The sequence below is a fragment of the Fukomys damarensis genome, unplaced genomic scaffold (assembly GCF_012274545.1).
Source record: "Fukomys damarensis isolate Sample0158 unplaced genomic scaffold, DMR_v1.0_HiC HiC_scaffold_37, whole genome shotgun sequence".
Taxonomy (NCBI): Eukaryota; Metazoa; Chordata; class Mammalia; order Rodentia; family Bathyergidae; genus Fukomys; species Fukomys damarensis.
The window spans coordinates 58,982,387-59,004,644 of NW_022900949.1; the positions used below are offsets into that span (position 1 = coordinate 58,982,387).

Consider the following 22,258-nt stretch of genomic DNA (forward strand, 5'->3'; position numbering starts at 1 on the left):
CTTTCTTCTTTTTCCCTCTGCTCAGTTTTTCACCTCCTAAATTTATTAGCTTTTTCAAAAAACAGCCTTAGTGAGCTGTAACTTGCCCAGCATGAAGTTAGGGTGCCTACAGTTGTACAGGCATCACCATGACCCATCTTTAGGACATTTGCAGTACTCTAAGAAGAGACTGTGCCTGTTAGCAGTCACTCCTCATCACTCCACATCTCCAGCCCTACGGAGCCACCTGTCTTTTTGCCGTCTTTGCCGTTTGTGGACACTTTATATAAAAAGGGTCCTATAATATGTAGTCTTTTGTGACTGGCCTTCTTAAACCGCATGTTTTTGAGAAGTTCCTCGATGTGTACAATGTGTCACTACTTCATTTCTCTTTATTTGAAAATAATATTGCATTATCTACATTTCTACTTTTTGTTTGTCCTTTCATTACAGTTGATAGATATTTTTGGTGTTTCCACATTTTTTGTTATAAATAATGCTGTGACACACTCTTATTTTTATTTTTTCATTTTCTTCCGTAGCTAAGATTACCTTCTCTCTCCTATGACTTGATTGTAAAAGTTGAAAAGTAATGAATCTTGCAGAAATCTTGCAGAAATTAGTCACTGTCTGCTGGTACCTAATATTACTGATAATGAGTCTTGTGCCAGTTGGCTTCAAATTCCCTTATTTGTGGTTTGTTTCCTCTCCCCTCCTTTTATGATCTCTTTGTATTTGGCCTCCTGAAGTTTCATAATTTATCTAGCACTGATCTTACTTCATTGCTCGTGTTTGGCAGATTCACCTTTCTGTAAATCGTTGAAGGTTCTGTCCTTCGATCATTTACTCTCCATTTTCTCTCCTCTCTTTTGGAACATAAATGCTGAACGCTTTTGGTTTGTGTGTGTGCTGGAGATCAAACCCAGACCCTCAGGCGTGCTAGGCAAACACTGACTACATACCAGCCCTAATGATGAACCTTAGAAGCCACTTTTCATCCCTATGTGGTTATTTGTTCAACATTCTAGAAAATTTCTTCTTTACATTATCTACCAGTATTGTTAATTTTTTAAATTTTGGAAATCATATTTCACAATTTTTAGGAGCTACATTTATTCCTTTACACAAATATTCTTACTTCCTTGCATTCTTTTCTTATTTTATGGATTACTGGCTTTTTAAATCTCTCTCTCTCAAATATTAATTTTAAAAAATTTCCCAATTTCCCAAATTATATCTGTGGTCAAGTGTTTAGCTATCTTGGTCCTTATCTTTCTCGCCCCCTTTTTTTTCACATATAAGGTGATTATTCTATTCATCTTTAAGGGTGAAAGACGAGGTTGATTTTTCCAAGAAACCAGTATGGGTTTTCTTTGCAATTGGATTGTTGGATCTTTTTCCTCAAGAGGCTTCTCCTTAGACTGAAAAGACAGAAAATTCTATGTGATTTGAGTAGAACTTGTTGACAGCAGACTTTCTTTAAAAATCTGATCGGTCAGAAACCTCAAAATGTTAGGATGAGAAGGAAGGAAGCCTTCTCCTACACAGATAATTGTCTTTTGGTAAAAGTAATTGTTTTCTTTTTCCATTCACACTTTGTGCTCAAGATAACTATCAATTATTTCACATGCATTATGGGTAGGGAGGAAAGGAATTTTAAAAGCCAATTGTATAATGATTTAGTCCTTCACTTATTCTCTTTACTCCTGTTTCATTCTTTTTTACTCTTCTATATGATAATTTTCCTTTCAACATCTCAACAAATTATTGCAAGAGAATGGAGCAGACATGTGTCCTAATCCCATATTTAACTGGAGTCCTTTGGAGGTCACTTTTAGCTCTACTGTTTTCTTCTCTGCTGCAAATCATGAGTGTATATGTGTCTGCATTTGTGCTAGTTTTATATTTTCTGATTATAAAGGCAATAAGTATGCATTGAATAAATTTAGAAATATGGAACAATTTAAAAATCTGTAATCCACCAAATGAAACGCATTACTCTTGTCATTATAGTACATTTATTTGCATTCTTTTTAATATCCGTATAAACATACCCGATGTTAGATCACATATAACTTTTCTATTCTGTTCTTTTCAATCATGAACAACTTCTCAAGCCACAAAATGTCTTCTACAATATGATGTTAAATGGATACATAGCATTTAATCACATGAATAAACCACAATTACTAATTCTTCTATTGTTGAACATTTTATTTCATTCCAGTTTTGTTTTTTAGTTTAGAGTTATCATAGAATACATCTGTCATCCTTGACTTTCCTTGTACACTGTGGTAATGTCTTAATTGCAATTCAGCAGTGTACAACTGTCATACTTTGTTTTATCATGTTTCACAGATACTTTGTTGTTTACAAATTGCAAGTTTGTGGCAGCCCTGCATAAAGTAAGTCTGTTGGTGACATTTTTTCAACAATAGGTACTTGCTTTAAGTGGGGTTCATAGTTTCAAAATTCAAAAATTTTCACATGTTAATGTCTGTTAATGTGTTCTTCAATCTCTGATTTTACTAATGTACATCAATTGTTTGGGTGCCACAAACCATGCCCGATTAAGTGAAGTTCACGGATGTGTTTTCTTTTTCTTTCTTTCTTTGTACCGGGAATTGCACTTGGGACCTTGCACTTGCGAGGCAGGCTGCAGCACCACTGAGCTAAATCCCCAGCCCCGATATGTGTTTTTCTAACTCCCCCAAGTGGCTATTCTCTAGTCTCTCTCCCTTTCCATTGGCTTTCCTATTTTCTAAAAGCCAATATTAAAGTTAGGCCTATCATCGGGGATTTAGCTCAATGGTTCCCGCCGTCTGCTTCGCAAGCGGAGGGATCCGAGTTCGATCCCTCCTACCAAAAACAACAAGTTAGGCCGATCATGGTTATAAAGTGAAATTCTTAGTTTTCAAGTGGAAGAATTGATATCTTTCACAATAAACCAAAATCTAGAAATAGCCAGGCATGGTGGGACATGCTTATACTCCTACATATTCAAGAGGCTGAAGCAGGAGAATTTTAAGTTCAAGTCCAACCTGCACAATTTAGCAAGATCCTATCTCTAAGTAAAATAAAAAGGTTAGGAGTGTTAGATTAATGTTAGAATGTTTGCCTAGTATGTAAGGCCTCAGGAATTCAATCCCCAGCAACAGTAAATGTTTTAAATGAATACATAAAATAAATAAAAATATTTTAAAATATTTTATTTAAAAATAAATAAAAATTATTAAGCTTAGTTAGAATGCAGTTCAAAAGGTGGATAACTCAAAAGCCAGGCCTCTTGTTTCAGCAAGTTGTAAATGCAAAAAAAAAAAAGTTCTTGACATAGATTAAAAGTGCTACTCCAGTAAACACAAGAATGGTAAGAACATGAAGCAGCCTTGATGCTGATATGCACAACGTTGTAGTGGTCTCGATAAAAAAAGCCTTAAACTCATGGCAACCCTCCTGCCTCAGCCTCCCAGGTGCTGGGATTACAGATGTGTGCCAGCTTGAAATGTATTTCTTTTTTTTTTTTTTTTTTTTTTGGTACCGGGGATTGAACTCAGGATGTTGCTCTTGCGAGGCAGGTGGTGGCACCACTGAGCTACATCCCTGGCCTTGAAATGTATTTCTTAAATAATAAGATTTGAAAGTCAAAATTACTCCTTGATCCACGGGGAGCAGAATGGCTATGGTTAGCAGGCCTGAAAACAACATTAATCTCACTGTACATCTCCATCAGAGCTCTTGGGTGAACGCTGCATTGTCAGTTAGCAGAATATTTTGAAAAGAATACTATTTTTTCTGAGCAGTAGTCCTTAGCAGTGAGCTTAAATATTCAGCAAGGCATTCTATAAACAGATTACTGTAGATCACAGACAGAATACAGTTAGGGTTCATAAGGGCCTTGGGATTTTCAGAATGGCTCCAGCACTGAGTTACCAGCTGCACTATCCCTTAAACAAGAGGGTTGGGCTGTCCTTTGAAGTCAGCATTAACTTCTCTCTAGCTATAAAAGTGAGAGACGGCATATTCTTCAAATATAAGGGTGTTTTATCAACATTGATTGTATTTCACTACATCGTTGGAGGCCAGTGAGTTCAAGGCTGGCCTGAACTACATAGCAAGACCCAGGGTAAAATCCTACCAAACAGCATCTCATAGTACAGAGAAATTGCTCATGAAAGGAAGAGGCAATTGATGCTATAAATTTATTGTTTCTTTATTTGAAGAAATTGCTACGACCAGCCTAACCTTTAGGAACCACCATCCTGATGAGTCAGCAGCCTTTACCATCAAGACGAGACCCTCCACCAGCAAAGCTATTATGATTTATTACAGGGTCATTAGCATTTTCTAGCAATAAAGTTTTAAAAATAAAGATATGCACTTTCTTCTATTTTTATTTTTATCAATACATGTTTACAGTACCTGATGATTACCTTCTATACAGTAAGATGCATCCATTTGCCTACAAATAACTCAAGTTTATCCATTATGGCCGACTAGTAATAAATACATTGTGTTTAAATACCACACTGTAGGACTGGAGATTTAGCTCAGTGGAACAGCATCTACCGGGCAAACACAAGGTTCTGAATTTGATCCCCAGTAACACACACACACACACACACACACACACACACACACACACACACTTTATCCATTCAATATGTACTTTTTTTTTGTACCAGGGATCAAACTCAGGACTTTGCAGCACCACTGAGCTAAGTCCCCAGCCCTAATATGTATTTTAAATCAGTGATATTACACATTTAATAGTCTAGAGTAGAATATCAATATAATTTTATATGCACTCAGAAACTTTGTGTGACTCGGTTATAGCAATATTTGCTTTATTGCAGTGGTCTGAAACCCAGCCTACAATGTCTTCAAGATACACCTGTACCCTGATTTAAACAGCAGAGGAATTTGTAAAAAGGAAAGCAGGTAGCCCACAAGATCACCATAAATTATACATATGCAAGTACAGGTAAGAGCTTTTCTTTTCTTGTTAATTGAAAAGAAGAATCCATCTACTGTTCATCTTCTCAGGCATTATAAGAGATCCACGTTTACCACTCGCATGGACTTGCTTTTTAGCATTTCTTCTTCATGATCTGTTCTCCTTCCATATCAGCCTTTCTTTCCCCTTTCTTTCAGATCGGTCCTGCCCAGTACATTTGTCAGCTGTGGAGCAAAAGTACACATTATTTATGTCTAAATATTTCAATGTTATAAGATAATCCAATTTAAAAAAAAAAGGTGTGCTGTATTTTCCTGCCTTAACCAATCTCATTGTAATAACCTGGGAAGCTGAAGTCTGACTTAGAATTTGTTCTGTTACAGAATGTAGTAGTATAGTAAGAGTCAGCCTTTGGCCTTCAGGCTCCCTTTGTTTTTATAAACAGGCTATGTTTGCCATAGTGGTCTCAAACTTCTGGGCTTCAGTGATCTCATGCCTTGGCCTCGGGCCAACAGTCACGTGCCCCCCAGCCAGCAACCACGCTGATACCTGTCTACCTTCTAGTCAGTCATTCACTACAGAAGGAGTCCTGTGCACACCCTGGAAGTAGACCACTCAGGACGTTTGACCAGAGTGTGGGTGTCTCAGTATATGGTCCAGAAGAGGGGGAACCTAGGCATTGAGTGTGTGTTTCTTGAAGACTTGCCATTTTTGTGCTAGTGGATAGCAGGAGAAGGGCCAGAGTTGGGCCTTGGAAGCAGGAGTCTTGGGGGATGCTATTTCTAGTCCATCCGACTCCACTTCTTTCTACAGACTCCTTTATCTGTTCAGGTCACGTTATCTCGCCTTTGCATTGATATAACTCAATGAGCATGTGTGTGCGTGTGCATGTGTGCTGGGAATTGAACCCAGGATCTTGCCCAGTGCTTTACCATTGAGCTATAACCCCAGCCACATTTGAACATCTCCACTATAAATTCAGTATGTTATTAATTAGTTATTTCCGAAGGATAAAAGGAAAGGCTGGGTTTGTATTTCATAACATGTAAATATTTCAGTTATACTTTATGAATACTGAATAAATTGAATGGCATTGAAGTACTATTACAGTACACTAAAAACTGATGATAATAACTTCCTTTATTCTCAAAGTAATGTCTTATTTGATATTTGTAAATGTGAGCTGGGACTTAGCTCAGTGGTGTCACCGCCTGCCTCACAAGAGTAAGGACCCGAGTTCGATCCCTGGCACCAAAAAATAAATAAAGATATTTGCAAATGTGACCATATATATTTTTGCTGTAATTTCAAGATTATATCTTTTGTTTATGCAAAACAAAAAACAGGGCCAAGGTTGTGGCTGAGTGGTACAGCAGTTGCCTACTATGCACAAGGTTGGGGTTCCCATCTTAGCACCACAAACACCCTTGCACACTAAACCAAAAAAGAAACAAAAAACCCTGTAAAAACAACTTTCAGTGTGTAGAACTAGCATTGTGGTAAAGCTCATTATATACCTAAGGATTAACTCTAACATTTAACTATTGCCTGGAAATCTTTAGGCAAGCAAATACACTATAGAATTATTGCCTTCAACATAGGACATGTTGATAAAAGCATTTCAACATAACCGACAATTTATAAAATAATCAGTTAACCAAGCCACAGATATTCCTAAATACCTTCTATTTATTGAGTGCTGCAGAGTTAGGCCCTGGACCCTAGAAGTTTTCAGTAGCAAATAATGACCAAGTTCCTCTTCTCATGAAGCTTACATTCAAACTGATTATAACAGAACTACAGATACATTCACCATTAGCTCTTACAGCTGTAGCTCCAAGTACAGGCTAATGAGCAGTGTCCAAGGGTCTGAGAAGGACTGGGCAGGGTAAGTGTAGTTCTTCCTGCTGTTCTGCACTTGCCATAAACATCAAGGGATAAGAAGAGCAGAATCACCTGCTCGCCTCTGTTTTGGTTCCATCTTCTTCCTGTGAACCTTTCATCACACCTACATCTTATTTTTCTAATGACTGTTTATTCAGTCAAGTCCTGTGAGGTCTTGGACTTGATTATGAAAACCCTAATTAAAACTCCTTATCATTACACCTAGCAGTTTGCCTAAAGGCATTTAAGAACTGTGGAGAACAAGAGTCTTTCTGCCACTCTAAACTTGTCTTTACTGCTTCTGCTTTTCCCTAAATCCTTCAAGTGAAAACAAACAGGAAATGGGAGGGGGGAAAGGATGGACCTACAACTTCGTCCAGACTCTTAGAAAGCACCACCTCTCATCACAGCAACATGGGAGCCGCCATGCCGGTTTAATGATGTAGCAAGGTGGGGCACAGAAAGTGCTTCCCCCACTCTCAGCTCCGACTTTCAGATTGAATTAATAGTAACGTTTCTGCCCTAAGGCCCAGTATGGCAGAACAAGGTGACCTACCCTCATGTTGGCTTCAGTGGAGGCCAAAGCAAGAACACTGGAGATGACGGAAACTCTGAGGACTACGTGCAGCCAGAAAGCCAGGTGGTTGGAAAGCACTAGTGGAAACATTGCCAGAGGTGAGAAAGCCTCATCTCCACCTTTTGGTTATGTGTGAACTAGTGAATGGAAGCTCACTGGATAGATCAGCAGACCTGCTAGGTCAGCTAGAGGTTAAAAGAGAGAAGGCAATTTTCTCCAGACAGCCAATGCATTAAGTTTTTAACCCTACAAGAGTCCACTTCCAGGTCCAATGAAATTGTTAGCAGATAATCTATAGACCTTCAGCTCCTACAAGCTATCTGCAGATTTCCATCTGGAGCCCTCCAAAGGCAGTTCATTACACGGTGCTTGCTCCCTCAAAATCGTTAGGAAAGCAAGAACAAGACACTTAGCAAGACGGAATCTCCTAACAATGATATAATTGCAGGAGTAACACTCCACCACTTTGCCATATGTACTGGATAGAAACAAATCAGTTCCCACCCACATTTAGGATTTTTTTCAGGATTTTCATCCTGAATGGGGGATGTTGGATTTTGTCAAACGTTTTGCCGAGCCTATTGAGATGATCGTGTGAGTTTTGTTCTTGTTTCTTTTTATGTGATGAATTACATTTGTTAATTTGTGTATGTTGAACAATCCTTGCATCCCTGGGATGAAGCCTACTTGGGCATGGTCTATGATTTTATGGATGATTTATTGCATTCTGTTTGCCAGTATCTTGTTGAGGATTTTTGCACCTTCTACATTTTGCACATTTCTACATTCACTAGATAAATTGATCTGTAGTTCCCTTTTTTGGTTAGATTCTTGTCTAGTTTGGGGATTAGGGTAATGTTACCTTTCAAGAATGATTTTGTGAGAACTCTTTCCCTCTCAATTTTATTATAAAGTTTTAGGAGTATTGGTATTAGATCTTCCCTGAAGTTTCTGTAGAATTCAGCTGTGAATCCATCAGGACCTTGGCTATTCTTAGTAGTAGGATTTTTTATTTTTGCTTCAATCTTGCTTGTTGTTGGCTTTTCAAGATACTTAAATCTTCCAATCTTGCTTGTTGTTGGCTTTTCAAGATACTTAAATCTTCTTTATTCAGTTATGGTAATTCATATGTATCTAGAAATCTCTCCATTTTTTCTGAATTCTCCAATATTTTGGCATACAGGTTTATGAAATAGTTGCTAATAATATCCTGGATTTTGGCAGTGTTTGTTGTGATTTGCCTTTTGAAGTTTCCAGTTGCATTGATTTGTGTCTTTTCTGTCCTTTTTTGTTAAGATTGACCAAAAGTTTGACTGTTTCCTTTATTCTTTCAGATAACCAGGTCTTTGATTCATGGACTCTTTGTATTTTTTTTTCAGTCTCCATTTCATTGATTACTTCTCTGATTTTTGTAATTTCCTTCTTTATACCAGCTCTGGATTGAGATTGTCCTTGTTTTCTAGGACCTTGAGATGCATCGTTAGGTCATTTATTTGGGCTTGTTCTGTTTTTCTGATGTGGCATTTATAACTATAAACTTCACTTAAAAGATTTTTTAAATTGTGTTCCATAAATTCTGGTATGTTATACTGGCATTATTATTTAATTCTAGGAACTGTTATTTCTTCCTTAATTTCTTATGTGACCCATTGGCTTATCAATGGCAAACTATATTTGCATAGTTTCTGTGGTTTCTTTTGCTATTGATTTCTAGTTTCACTACACATGAACCGATAATATGCACTGTAAAATTTCCATTCTTTTGAATTTACTTAGGCATGCTTTACTAGCTATTGTGTGGTCTGTTTTAGAGAAAGAATCATCTGCTGGAAAAATATATATGTATATATTCTGTGGTTGAATGGAGCACTCTGTAGGTACCTATTAACACGTTCTTGCCAACTTAAAGTACTGGTGGTGCATGCATGACTATCCATCAGACAGATTGTACTGCTCAATGGAATGTCCCAGCCACCTGATAGGATGGTCATGAATGTACCATTGGTGGCTCAAGCCAGAAGGAGCATAACACATTCAAATCAGAGCCACTCAGCAGTGCGACATATGTATTATGGCCCTGTCATGAGTGTGTTAAGTCCATTTGTTCAAAGGTTTGATTCAACTCTGATGATTGTTAATTTTTTGATTAGTTGATATATTTGTGACAGTGGGGTTTTGAAGTCCCCCACTGTAATTGTATTGATGTTTGTCTGATCTTTTATATCCATTAGTATTCATTTTATGAAGTTGGATGCACTGTGGTTTGGTACATATATGTTTACAATTGTTATCTCTCCCTGTTGAATAATTGTATAATCAATATGTAATGTTCTCTTAATGTTCTCTCTCTCTCTCTCTCTCTCTCTCTCTCTCTCTCTCTCTCCCTCTCTCACCAGTGACCGTGCACTTGTAAGGCAGGAAGTGACACCACTGAGCTAAATCCCTTCCCCTTCTTTCTCTTTTGATCAGCTTTAGCTTAAAGTGAACTTTGAGTCTAAGATAGCTACTCCTGCTTTTTTTCAGGTTCCTGTTGTATGGAATATTGTTTTGTATCCTTTGATTTTTAGTCTAAGAATTTTTTTTGTGTTAGATGTGTTTCTTTTATACATAATATTGTTGGATTTTGTTTATTGATCCATTCTGCTAATCTGTGTTTTTGATTGGCAAATTGAGTCCATTCACATTGATAGCTATAATTGATAGGTATTGACTTATTCCTGCCATTGCATTATTATTGCTCCTTTGCTTTCTTTCCCTTTTATTTAACTGCTAGCCCTGCCTGATGCATTCATTCTACTGGGGACATTTTGGCATTGTTAGCTTCATTGTCTCTTTGTAGGAATTTTTTAGAGTGTTGGTTTAAGAGTTGTGAACTTCTTTAGCTGTCTTTTAACATGGAAATATCTATTTTTCCATCAATTTTGAAAGATAAATTTGCAGGATACATCAATTGGGACTGGAAATAATTTTTTGTTTTGTTTTGCTTTGTTTTAGATCTTGAAACACTTCATCCCAAGCTCTCCTTCCTTTTAAGGTTTGTGTTGAGAATCCTGTTATAATTTTGATATATTTACTTTATAGGTCATTCATTGCTTTTCTCTAGCAGTTTTAAAGATTCTGTTCTTGTTTTGGATTCTTGGTATTTATTTATTATTTATTTTTGTCTCTCTTTTTTCTTTCTAGTATTTTAATTATGTGGCATGGAGTGGATTTTTTCTGATCATGGATATTCAATATTCTACATGTCTCACTTATCTGTACGTTAAATTCTTTTCTGATGTCTGGAAAGTTTTCTGATATTACTTTTGTAAGTAGTTTTTTTAATGCCTTTTGTGCTGTCTTGTGGTTTTTTTTATTAATTCCAATTACTCATATTAGTCTTTGAGTCATCTAGCAGCTGTTTGACCCATTTTTCATATTCTCTTGCCGTTTTTAAGGTGTCTTTCATTAATTGATTGCTAACCACAGCTCTGTCATCTAGATCTGATATTCTCTCTTCACACTGATTGCTTCTGCTGCCCATACTTTCAACCATATTTTTAATTGCCTGGATTTCTATTTGTAACTTTTTCATGAACTCCCCCTTTTTTTTCTATGCTGGCCATTTATGTTTTGCATCTTTCTTTAGCACACTAGATTTTTACTAGTATCTTCTCTAGACTCACTGATCATTTATTTCATGTGACTCATTATCTGTTTAGTTATATCTTGTTTGAGTTCATCAGACAGCTTATTGAACTATTTTGTTGCCTCCATTGATACTATTTCAGATATTTCAGCTGTGTGGATTATGGTTTTTCTCCCATTAGATGCCCCCAGATTGACTCTGGGGGAGATAGGAGTTTTTGGAGGCATTTTGTTACCTTTTTTTCTCATGTTTCTATTTTTTGTTTGCTTTCTATGCTGGGGTTTGTAGCTTCTTTGCCCTACTGCTCAGTTCTTCAGGAATGAACCACAATATTTTTATATGAACCCCCCCAATCTAGATATTGGCATACAAAGAAAACCAGTTAGCAGCACCAACTGTATCCCCATGGCTATAGTAGTAAAATCAGTAACAACAATGAGGTCAAATATAAACTGACAAACCTTAAGAACTACTCATGAACCACCCTAACCAGAGCAAAATAGTTTTATGTGTTGATTTTAGAGTGGACAGTCAGGCAACGCAGAGAATGACCTATACTAAATTAGACCACTAAGTTTCTGCTGGATATAGACATTACTGCAAAAGCTCAAGCAGACCACTGAACTAAATTCCATCTCCTTCAGATTCACCCCCTCTAAAGTTTACACCCTCCAAATCTAGGCTCTCAGCACAGAATACAGGTCCGATGATCTTCCTGGCATGAATTTGAGCTTCTCAAGTGATCTCAGATGATCTGTACCTAGCCTTCACCCTCTCCAATCCTATCTCCCAAGGCTTTCTCTCACACAGTCTCTGCAGTAGTGCAACACTTCCTTCAGTCCTGGAGTGAAACTTTCCTCTTGGGTGTTGGTCTCGTCCTCAATCAGGTCAGTTTTGTTGTTTTTTATCTCTGTTGCTCTGTTCCACAGGGTTCAGAAGATAGCGGGTGTCAGCAGTTAGGGCAGGATGGGGCCATTCTCCTCTTTCATGGGGCTGCAAGGTCTCTCTTTAGAATTCTTTTTCCCTTTTTCTTTTTCCTTTTTAAACAGATAATTTTATTTACCTGCAGTAAAATGCAAAAAATAAGCTTGCTACTGCAGCACAGAGACTTATATACAAAAAGCAATTGCAGATTGCCACATCTCCAAGATCACCTTACCCTCTAATCATACACCAGAGATTATTATAGAATTTTGATTGTTCACCTATTGGTAGTTTGCTATGTGACTACAAGAAGTTCTCAAGACATTAGAAGACCCCAAATACTTTAAGATGAGTCTACAAATCAAGTATCCACCCCATTAAGTTTATGGTACATTTAAAGCAAACAAAACAGTTACATTTATCATTGGGATCTTATACCTTTACATGATATATCTTGGTTCTTGTTTTTTCCCGCATACCCCTGCCCTCCCTTCACCAAGTATTTTAAAGTGCAAAGTCTTTGCCCCTCCAATGTCCTGCACTGTTTGAAGGGATGTGGCAACTGGTGTGGTGTTGCAAAATTATAATCCCAGTACTCAGGGAGACTGAGGCAAGAAAATCTCAAGTTCAAACCTCCTGGACAGTTAAAAAGAAAGGATGTGGTCAGCCAACTGCCACTCTAAACTAGGAAAGAACTTGCATCTAATCAATTTAGAGGGCCATGGCTACCTTAGTGTCTGGCTAGCATTTGGTGTCATTTTTCAAGTTCAGTCCTCCATTATTTTGGACAGCTACTATGGTCTACCAAGTGATGATCCCCCACAAACTATCTTTAAAGGCATACACTGAAAAACGATGAGTTGCTGAGCTGAAACTCATTTTTACTTTCACTCCTATTTTATCTGTTTTGCTTATCACTCCTCACTTTTACTTCCCACACCAAATAACTGACATGTTTCTTAAGTTCTCAGGCCATTTAATCTGGACACCTGCCTGTTCCTGTATTGGGCATATTAGAGAGAAACAAATGTGAATAAAGGTGAAACAAAACATTAAGAAACATAGTGGTGTGCACCTGTAGTCCCAGATACTTGGGAAGCTGAATAGGAGGTTTGCAAATTAAAGACCAGCCTAGGAAATTTAGTGAGACCCTCTCTCAAAAATTTTTTAAAAGGCCTAAGGATGTAGCTCAGTGGTAAGGTGTTTGCCTAGTACATGTGATGCCATGGGTTCAGTCTTAGTAAGAAACAGACACACAAAGACACGCAGACACACACGTGCACACACACAAAACATACTTACAAAAGTTAAAAAAAATCATTGCTATAGATTTAGATTTTATACTATATACAACAGGGACTAAGTGTGTGTGTTTGTGTGTGTGTGTGTGTGTGTGTGGGTGGGTGTTATGTGTGTGTACATCAAACTTAAGAACAAATGTACAAATGAAAAAAGTACTATTATATAGCACAGACTTTACTTTGCCACAATGGATATATCAGCTTAGTAGGTCAGCATTTGATGGCTAACATTGTTAGGTTCAAAACTATTATTAGCAAGGTCTTTGAACTATAAAATTTCTACCTAGCAAGAACCCTAGTAGAACCAATCACTTTAGTTTGAGGCTTGGTTTGAGTCTTAAATAGGCCAACTGAACTTCAGGATGAAAGAATTTCAGGATAAAAGCTTCTGAGGTCCTTTTCCATGGGAAGATTGATATTCTTTTTGAGTTAGATCATTTATTAGCATCATTTTCATTTAGAGTCACTATGCAATATAAAGTGCACCATTAATGGAGCCATTTTCCCTATGATGACTAAAGCTTTTTGTTTGGTGACTGTCTGGAAAGATCAGTACAACTTTGAAAGAACCAATTAAGAGCCTGGCCCTCTCAGTGTTGTGTTAACTACCTCTCTACCTCCTTCCCTCAGACCTTAAAACAAACAATATATTTGTTCTTTTATGGAATTAAATGAATGGAATGGAAGAGGGAAGAGGAATGAATGAAAGCAGGAAGCAGGAGGCTCAGGAACTCAGAAAGTCTCCCCTTTCCACAGTCGTATGCCTCACCCTGTCATGCCAAATTCAGGAGAAGGGAAGAATTAGAAATTTTCTCCCTTCTCCAAATGTAGAATTTTTAAACAATGTGTTATATGGGGCTATGGATGTAGTTCAGTGCAGAGTGCTTGCCTTGCATGCCCAAGGTGCACAGGTCCTTAAGGCTGGAAGGGTTGGAAATGGTTGCTCTCATTTGGTAGGAAAAACAGAGGTAGCCCAAATGGTTTAGCAGCTTAGTGAAAGAACAGGGATCCAAGTTTATTCTCCCTGGGTTAATGCCCTATCAAAAAACCTGGCTTGTTCATTCGCTCGAAAACAATTCTTCAAAATAAAATTAGAGTCCTCAGTATTCTAGGCACAGTTTGGGGCACAGTCTTTGTCCTTGGTGAATTTGCATGCTAAGACAGTGGTGAATGTAGACTCTGGATAGTTACCAGGTACTGTGGGAGCGGTGAGGAAGTATAGAGGTGAGAGCTCACAGGCTTCTGCAGGTAATAATGGCAAGTGCCTTTGGAACATGGGGAACGACACATAATGAAAAGGCAAGAGAGAGTGTGGAGGCTAGAGAGGCATGTATGGGTCAGAGGTGTGCAAGCTGGTAGGGAGCCACAGAGTGATTCTGAGTCAGACGGAGACCTGTTAAGTTTTTCCCTTAGGAAGACTGCTCTGCAGGCTGACGATACGGCTTAGGAGTAGAGCACTTGCCTAGAATGTTCAAGGATTTGGGTTTAATCCCTAGCAAACAAACGTAGGAGGATAAAGAGGAAGTGAAAGAAAAGGAAGGAAGGAAGGAAATTTAGGAGGGGAGGAGGGAAGGAAGGGTCGGTCTACTCTGATGGCAGAAGGGTGAAGAAACTAGATTAGAGCTTGCTCGTGTGGTGTTGAGCCAAGATAGACTCTGGGGTGGCAGTCTTTGTCAGAATGTGGCACACACCAACCTCCAGCATCCTCCTTCGATTGTCCCCGTGTGCTGCACAAAAGTTGTCATTTTCTGTGTGCTGTCATGAGAAAGCACTGCTTTGGAGGATCACAAAACTCCAGGTGGAGAAACTGATTAGAAGGAAATCCATGTGGGAATCGTATTGACCTGAACCTAGAGATTGGAACCTGATTCTGAATTTTGTAATTTACTGGTTGTAGGTGCTGAAGGGAAAACAGAAGTAAGAGACCCTAAGTCTTGGCAAGTGGAAGGGTGATGGTGCTATTCATTGAGATGGAGAACATAAGTGAAGAGCTAGCTTGTGGGGAAAGTTAATACACAGTAGTGATTAGATTCCTGGAAGGCCTTTAGGAAGTGATATTTAGTGAGCAGGTTTGGAGGACCAGGAAAGGAAGCCTGGGCTACAGATGCAGGTTTAAACTTAGCATATCTAGTGACAAAAGGTCTAAGGTCAGGTAGTAAGGTAGCCAAGAAAAATGTATGATTTCAGGAAAGAAGCATCAATATGAAGGGTGGGCACACAGAAAAGGAGTTCCACTCTTGGAAAAGGAAAAAAACCATGAGAAAATGAAAAAATGGAAATAAGTATTCGTAAATAGGGAAGGGAGGAGGGGGTGATGGGAGGGCAGGGACAAGGGGAAAAAATGAGAACCAAGACCTGTCATGTAAAGCTACAAGATCCCAATGATGAATGTAACAGTACTGTATACCTAAAGTGTACCAATAAACTCAATGAGGGGGAAAAGAAAAGAAGAGGAATTCCAGGCCAGTCACCGATGTGCACATTTGTAGTCATGCTACTTGGAAGGCAGAGGCAGGAGAATTCTTGAAACCGGGAGTTCAGGGCCAGACTGGGCAACATAATGTCTGCTGTCCATAGAGAAACAGAGACAGAGAGAAAGAGACTGTGGAGGAAACTGTGAAAAGGTGGCTTGTGTGGGAGATATAAATATAGATATAGGTACAGATATAGATATAGATTTGATAGGGAATGAACTCAGAGCCTTGCACATACTAAATACACACTCTAGCACCGAGCTAGCCCTCATTTTTCATAAAAGGAATTCAAAAAAGAAAAGATGTGAACAGAGAGGAAGGAGGAAGATCAAAGGTTGTGTCCTGGAAGAACTTTTCCAGAAGGTAGAGGTGGTTCAGGGTGTGAAGGGCTGTAGAAGCCTATGGTGTGTGAGTGTAAATAACCTCTAATCTCTGGCTTCATTCATATTTTTAATATGCATGATGGTGTTAACTTTTGTGGCTGTAAGAGGAAAAAGACCTTGTTGCCTGCGTGAATAGAAGACATAGGGAAAAATAAAGGAAACAGAGACGCCAGGGGGATTTAAGTAGAAGCTGATGAGATACATTGTGAGATTTGGCAGGGGTGGGGTGGGTGTCTAAGGGATAGAGGTTTAGAAAAAGTATCCTCTCTTTTCCTTTCCTTTCCTTTTTCCTTTATTTTCTGTGTGTGTGTGTGTGTGTGTGTGTGTGTGTGTGTGTGTGTGTGTGTGGTTCTAGGGGTCAAACACAAGGTCTTGCAAGGCCTCACTTCTATGCAGTACCCAAGACCACTGTCTGGACCCAGCAGAGCAGCCGAGTGCCACCAGGGCCAGCCTCTCATGCCTTGTACAAGAGATGCTCAGATTAGCATCTTGAAGGTCGCACTGCACCTGCCTCTCAAGTGCAAAGTCCTAGTACCAACCCCAGTACCACCCCCCAAAAAACAAAACAACATAACAACAAAAACAACAAACTGTCTCTGTGTCTACAGCTGCTGAGAATGGGTAATTCAGGCAGCTGACTGTGGCAGAAAGAGCAGCATTTGGGAAAGGGCAACAGGCAGCACAGTTCCCTTGGGTGAAGCCAGCTTTCTGAAAGTGGAGGAAACTTAGTGAAAAGGTGGTTGGGGGTTGCTTTCCTGGAAATACAAGTTTGGAAGATCATAGTTGAGGCAGAGTTTAGAAGGGAGTGAAATCCTTAGAAGACTAAGCCAAGCAAAGGGAAATAAGAGACATAAGGTGGTGAGAGTGCCTAAGAGGAGAGGTTCTGGACCAAAGTGATCAGGACTTCAGGGAGAGAAGGTGGGAAGAGAGGCAAATTCGGGTCTCACAAAGATCAGCTTTGCTTCCAGGGTGGTCTCTGGGGAGAATTTACTCATGACCTGGTCTGTGAGCGTCCAGGGCAGGGCAGGAGCTGGCTTTGGGACTTCATTCCGTTGCCTCCTCTGCTTCTCTGAGGGAACTCACAGCGTTCACGTTAATACTTGTTGGTAAAGTGGAAATGCCTTTAATTTATATTAAATTTTCAGCCCTTCATCTCAGTGTCTGGTATTCACGAGTTAACTCCATGCTTAGCACCCTCTCATGCTCTTAGGTGTGTAGACTTAACTGTCCCTTGCCTATTGGGTACCCCCTGGCTGGACCCCAGCACCACCTCCACCCCAAGTTACTGAGGGCAGTTTAGCCACTCTGAAAGTCAGGTTGTGACAAGGGAGTGGTCAGGCCCTGGCTTCACCTCTGAGTTTCCTAACAAGGAATATATCTGCTCAGGAGGAAAGACCAAGAGGCCACTGTGTTTTAATGGGTATGGAATGTAGTGAGACAGGGACTTTTCCCTTAGGAGCAGCTGCCAAGTTGCCACTTTGAGGGAGGGGGGCTCCTTTATTTGTAAAATTACTTCAGAGTCAGACATGGAGTAGAGTTTAAGCCTAATTGTTAGTGCAGGGATTTTAAAACTTCAGCATGCGTCAGATCCTCTGCAGGACTTGTTAAAACACAGACTACCAGCCTCCAGAGTTTCTGACTCAGTAGCTCAGAGGGAGGGCCTTGGAGTTGGCATTTCAAACACACTTGGGTGCTGCTGGTGCTGCCAGTTCCAAGAGGAGAACTACTGGTTTATAAACAAGAGGATACTTCCTGATAGCCATGGGAAAGAATTCGGGGTTAAGAAGGGAAGGAGGAGAGTAGAGGAAACCATTGGAGCTGGTGGAAGTTTGGATCCTGCGTAACACGATCCTCCAACTGTGGTGAAGACTCAAAAGATAATGTGCTTGAGGTGAAGAGATTTCTCATGGAAAATGAAAACGGGATTGAACTCTGGCTGCTGGGATGACGTGGTAAAACACATTTACTCATGAGTCCAGTGGAATTTAAAACTAAACCCATGAAGTTTTCAGAAAATGTAGAGAAGCACTTAATTTCTGTGTGTGGTGGAAATTGATGGTGGGAGTAGATTAAAGGAATTGCACTTTAAAACTCAAGGGACAAAAAGTAAAGTAAGAGACATAGGTGACATGAGCTTCGTGTATCTTAGCCGACCTCTTTACTGCACTTCATCAAGAAAGAAGTACCTGCTGGGAGAAAAGACAAGCTGTGGGAGAATAGAACATGGTACGTGATGCACTGCTGGGCCGAAACCCACCAGATGTCAGCAGTACATAGAAAGCCAGGGAAGGGGCCGCGGATTTAGCTCAGCGGTTCGGTGTCCTGCCTTGCGAGCGCAAGGACTCGAGTTCAATCCCCAGTACCAAAAAAAAACAAAAAAGAAAAGAAAGAAAGAAAAGCCAGGGAAGACAGAAGCTCCTGACTTAACAGAAAAGGACTCAAACTCTTTAAATAAGTCCACGTTTTCACTGAAGTCCTGGTGATTCGACTGCACAAGTATTGACTAATTTTATCTTCTGATGACTAGGAGAAACACAGAGGGTTTTACTGTAGTCCAATTTCCCCCATACTTGTGTAAGATCATAAGGAGAGACAATGTCTATACACACCATTTTTAAAAATAAGGTCTCTATGAAGCCAAGAGTCTGGCTTCAAACTCCTGTGCTCAGTCAGTCCTCCTGCCTCAGCCTCCTAGATATCACACTGTTAACAGCGGTCACTTCTAAATGGTCAGATTCTTACATTTTTTACTTCCTTCATTTTTGTACTAATGATTTTAATAAAACAAGAAATTTTGTTACTTTTTTCATTGGAAAGTATTTTTAGAAAGCAATTTATATTTTACACCTAAGTTTTCGATTGTTTCATAAATCTAGAGATTGTTTTTTTGCTTGAAAAAGGAAAGCAGATAACAAACACAGCTTTATGGTAAAAATAAAAATAGAAATAAAATTTAACTTTACTGTAGGGATAAAAACAAACAGGGACAACAGACTTGCAGTGCTTGAGGTTAAACTGGACCAACCTGTTTTGTAATGAGTTTAACAACTTTCCAACAGAAACTTGTGACGAGTCGGCTGGGTGGGTGTATAGAGGGCGGGTTCTTCATGGTGGTGCTTTCACTCCACAGCCCACGTGGACTTCACCTCATTGGTACGTGGGAAAGGACTGACTGTAAACAAACACTAGAATATTTGATCAACATTCAAAATTGTCAATACTATTTAGTTCTAACTTCAAACAGCATACAAAAATCCACCCCACGCAGGGACTAAGGCCGAGCTTGCTCTTTGTGTTTCCAAATCCTTTGAATCTAACCTCGCAAGTTGGCTTAGAAGATTTTGGGTTTTGTTTTGACACAGGGTCTCATTAGGTAGTTCAGGCTGGCCTTAAACTCACTGGGTAGTGCAGGCTGGCCTCACTCATAGCAGAACTCTTGCCTCAGCCTCCCAAGTGCTGGGATTATAGGCAGGTGCCACCATGGCTGACTTTCAGATTGGTTTTATTTTGCTCCTTTATCATTAATCTATGTGATGTCCCATTCCCAGAGTAAATAGGGTGTTTTCAAGAATCATTGTTATTGCCATGGTATTTGCAAACAACAATATTTTGGAAGCCAAACTTTACTGGTACATTTTAAATATATAGAATGACACCATTCATCGTAGGGAATATGTACCTGTGCCTGATATATCTTGATTCTTCTCTTCCCATTCACCCTCGCCCTTTCATTACTCTTCCCCTCCATATATGCAAAATCATTGTTTCCATTTTTTCTTCTATTTTTGCTTTTTTCTTGTCCCTTCTCCCTCCCTCCTTTTTTAGTTTATTGGTACATTTTAGGTACACAGCACAGTTACATTCATCATTGGGATCTTGTACCTTTACGTGACAGGTCTTGGTTCTCATTTTTTCCCCCTGTCCCTGCCCTCCCTTCGCCCACTTCTCCCCTCCCCATTTACAAACACTTCATTTCCATTGTTTTGCTTTCTCATATTGTTTTCTTTTCCCTTATTCCCTTTCCCCTACCCTTCTCACTTTCCTACACCTTTAGCCCTTTTCTTCCTATTTCACATTGTCAATTATATCATTAGGATCTTATGTACTATTATAGTTTTTCACACCAGAGAAACTATTCAGTATTTACACATGTGTGACTTATTTATTTCACTTAGGAGTATATCCTCAAAATGCATCCATTTTTCTATGAATGGATTTAATTTCTCATTCCTTACGGCTGAGTAGCATTCCATTTTATGGAAAAACCATATCTTCTTTATCCAGTTTCCAACTGATGGACAAATGGGCTGTTTCCAAGTTTTAGCTATTACAAACTGTGCTGCTATAAACATAGGTGCCCATATATCACTGTGATATGATTCTTTTAATTCTTTTGGAAAGATACCCAGCAGAGGGATGGATGGGTCACATGGAACCTTTAGTCTGAGCTCTTTGAGGTATCTCCATATTGATTTCCATAGTGGTTGCACCAGTCAGTGCTCCCACCAACAATGGAGAAGGGTTCCTTTCTCCCCACAACCCTGCCAACATTTGTTACTGCTGATGCTTGATAGCAGCCATTCTTTGTGGGGTGAGATGGAATCTCAGTGCTGATTGTTTTGAGTTCTTTATATATTCTAGATGAGAGCCCTTTGTCTGAGGAGCAGCAGGTAAAAATTTTTTCCCACATTGTAGGCTGTCTTTTAGTTCTGTTGATGGTTTCTTTTGCAGTGCAGAAGCTTTTTAATGAGAAGAGATCCTTATGTGGAACATTTTTTCATATATTTACTTGCTGCTTTTACTTCTTTGTCTGAGAAATGCCTGTTAATTTCAGATGCCCATTTTTGAATCGGGTCTTTATATTTGGGGTGGGGGGCTGATTGAGTTCTTTATATATTCTAGATAAGAGTCCTTTGTCTGAGAAGTAGCTGGCAAAATTTTTTTCCCTCATTGTAGGATGTCTTTTAGTTTTGTCGATGGTTTCATGATTTGTTCATAAAGTCTTTTCCTATGCCAATGTCTTCAAGAGTTCTGCCTAACTGATCTTCCACCAAGTTTAGTGTTTCTATAGCTTTTTAATAAGATGAGATCCCAGTTGTTGATTCTTTGTGCTAGTTCCCATGCTACTGAGGATTTGTTCATAGTCTTTACCTATGCCAATGTCTTCAAGAGTTCTGCCTAATTTATCTTCCAGTAAGTTTAGTGTTTCTTTTTTAATGTTTAGATCTTTAATCCACTTGGATTTTAGTTTAGTGCATGGTAAAAGATAAGGGTCTAGTTTTAATCTTTGGCAGGTTGAAATCCAGTTTTTCCAACACCGTTTATTAAAGAGACTACCTTGCCTCTTCTGAGAATGGTTGGCTCCTTTGTCAAATATGAGGTAGCTGTGTACCTCTGGAGTTGTTTTTGCATCTTCCTGTCTGTTCCACTGATCCTCAAGTCTGTTTCTTTTCCAGTGCCATGCTGTTTTTATTACAGTGGCTTTATAGTATAGTTTCAAATTGGGAATTGTTATACCCACTGCCATGTCTCTGTTTCCTAGGATGGATTTGGTATTCTAGGTCTCTTCTAGTTCCAAATGAATTTTTGGATTATTTTTTCTAGTTTTGTGAAATGTAGTGTTGGAATTTTAATTGGCATTGCAATGAATCTCTATAGCAGTTTTAGTAGTGTGGTCATGTTCACTATGTTGATTCTTCCTACCCAGGAGCAGGGGATATCTTTCCATTTTCTTATATCCTCTTCTATCTCTTTTTTCAGAGTGCTGTAGTTTTCAGTGTAGAGGTCTTTTGCTTCTTTTGTTAGATTGATTCCTAAATACTTCAATTTTTGGGGGGTGCTATTGTGAAAGGAATTGTTTCCCTAATTTCTCTCCCAGTGAGTCTATTTGTGTATAAGAAGGCTATTGATTTGTCATTGTTGACCTTGTATCCAGCTACTTTGCTAAAAGTTTCAATTAGTCTAGAAGTCTTTTGGTGGAGTTTTTTGAGTCTTCAATGTAGAGTATCATATCATCAGCAAATAATGACAGTTTAATGTCTTCATTTCCTATCTTAATTGCTTTAATTTCTTTCTCTTGTCTAATTGCTATGGCTAATGTTTCCAGAACTATATTGAAGAGGAGTGGTGATAGTGGGCATCCTTGTCTTATTCC

The 22,258-nt window shown here is 39.0% G+C and overlaps 1 long non-coding RNA gene across 3 annotated transcripts in view; it reads left to right on the plus strand.

The window, feature by feature from the left end:
• Positions 1-7,443, plus strand: part of LOC104861659 — a 21,159-nt gene extending 13,716 nt beyond the window's left edge. For 2 of the 3 annotated variants that reach the window (XR_004515524.1, XR_780083.2), the window contains exons 2-3: positions 4,833-4,960; positions 7,345-7,443. This is a non-coding gene — a long non-coding RNA (uncharacterized LOC104861659). Of the gene's footprint in view, positions 1-4,832; positions 4,961-5,130; positions 5,210-7,344 lie in introns of those variants that run through there. The other variant, XR_004515525.1, reaches the window with a different exon arrangement.
• The last annotated feature ends 14,815 nt before the right edge of the window (positions 7,444-22,258 follow it).